We start from the raw sequence: 2,149 nt of genomic DNA, 5'->3' as shown, positions 1-2,149 counted from the left end.
GTAGACGGGGTCGCTTTATTCGGACTTTGCCGTTCGGGCGCGTCTGCCCCGGTAGACGGGGTTGCCTCTTTCGGACTTTGCCGTTCCGGCGCGTCTGCCCCGGTAGACGGGGTCGCTTTATTCGGACTTTGCCGTTCGGGCGCGTCTGCCCCGGTAGACGGGGTCGCTTTATTCGGACTTTGCCGTTCGGGCGCGTCTGCCCCGGTAGACGGGGTCGCCTCTTTCGGACTTTGCCGTTCGGGCGCGTCTGCCCCGGTAGACGGGGTCGCCTCTTTCGGACTTTGCCGTTCGGGCGCGTCTGGCCCGGTAGACGGGGTCGCTTTATTCGGACTTTGCCGTTCGGGCGCGTCTGCCCCGGTAGACGGGGTTGCCTCTTTCGGACTTTGCCGTTCCGGCGCGTCTGCCCCGGTAGACGGGGTCGCTTTATTCGGACTTTGCCGTTCGGGCGCGTCTGCCCCGGTAGACGGGGTCGCTTTATTCGGACTTTGCCGTTCGGGCGCGTCTGCCCCGGTAGACGGGGTTGCCTCTTTCGGACTTTGCCGTTCCGGCGCGTCTGCCCCGGTAGACGGGGTCGCTTTATTCGGACTTTGCCGTTCGGGCGCGTCTGCCCCGGTAGACGGGGTCGCTTTATTCGGACTTTGCCGTTCGGGCGCGTCTGCCCCGGTAGACGGGGTTGCCTCTTTCGGACTTTGCCGTTCCGGCGCGTCTGCCCCGGTAGACGGGGTCGCTTTATTCGGACTTTGCCGTTCGGGCGCGTCTGCCCCGGTAGACGGGGTCGCTTTATTCGGACTTTGCCGTTCGGGCGCGTCTGCCCCGGTAGACGGGGTCGCCTCTTTCGGACTTTGCCGTTCGGGCGCGTCTGCCCCGGTAGACGGGGTCGCCTCTTTCGGACTTTGCCGTTCGGGCGCGTCTGGCCCGGTAGACGGGGTCGCTTTATTCGGACTTTGCCGTTCGGGCGCGTCTGCCCCGGTAGACGGGGTTGCCTCTTTCGGACTTTGCCGTTCCGGCGCGTCTGCCCCGGTAGACGGGGTCGCTTTATTCGGACTTTGCCGTTCGGGCGCGTCTGCCCCGGTAGACGGGGTCGCCTCTTTCGGACTTTGCCGTTCGGGCGCGTCTGCCCCGGTAGACGGGGTCGCCTCTTTCGGACTTTGCCGTTCGGGCGCGTCTGGCCCGGTAGACGGGGTCGCTTTATTCGGACTTTGCCGTTCGGGCGCGTCTGCCCCGGTAGACGGGGTTGCCTCTTTCGGACTTTGCCGTTCCGGCGCGTCTGCCCCGGTAGACGGGGTCGCTTTATTCGGACTTTGCCGTTCGGGCGCGTCTGCCCCGGTAGACGGGGTCGCTTTATTCGGACTTTGCCGTTCGGGCGCGTCTGGCCCGGTAGACGGGGTCGCTTTATTCGGACTTTGCCGTTCGGGCGCGTCTGCCCCGGTAGACGGGGTTGCCTCTTTCGGACTTTGCCGTTCCGGCGCGTCTGCCCCGGTAGACGGGGTCGCTTTATTCGGACTTTGCCGTTCGGGCGCGTCTGCCCCGGTAGACGGGGTCGCTTTATTCGGACTTTGCCGTTCGGGCGCGTCTGCCCCGGTAGACGGGGTCGCCTCTTTCGGACTTTGCCGTTCGGGCGCGTCTGCCCCGGTAGACGGGGTCGCCTCTTTCGGACTTTGCCGTTCGGGCGCGTCTGGCCCGGTAGACGGGGTCGCTTTATTCGGACTTTGCCGTTCGGGCGCGTCTGCCCCGGTAGACGGGGTTGCCTCTTTCGGACTTTGCCGTTCCGGCGCGTCTGCCCCGGTAGACGGGGTCGCTTTATTCGGACTTTGCCGTTCGGGCGCGTCTGCCCCGGTAGACGGGGTCGCTTTATTCGGACTTTGCCGTTCGGGCGCGTCTGCCCCGGTAGACGGGGTTGCCTCTTTCGGACTTTGCCGTTCCGGCGCGTCTGCCCCGGTAGACGGGGTCGCTTTATTCGGACTTTGCCGTTCGGGCGCGTCTGCCCCGGTAGACGGGGTCGCTTTATTCGGACTTTGCCGTTCGGGCGCGTCTGCCCCGGTAGACGGGGTCGCCTCTTTCGGACTTTGCCGTTCGGGCGCGTCTGCCCCGGTAGACGGGGTCGCCTCTTTCGGACTTTGCCGTTCGGGCGCGTCTGGCCCGGTAGACG

The sequence above is a fragment of the Amblyomma mixtum genome, unplaced genomic scaffold (genome assembly GCF_055824585.1).
Source record: "Amblyomma mixtum isolate Tamu unplaced genomic scaffold, ASM5582458v1 scaffold_21, whole genome shotgun sequence".
NCBI classification, from domain to species: Eukaryota; Metazoa; Arthropoda; class Arachnida; order Ixodida; family Ixodidae; genus Amblyomma; species Amblyomma mixtum.
The sequence above is the reverse complement of the archived record's forward strand: the minus strand, read 5'-3'. Positions refer to the sequence as shown.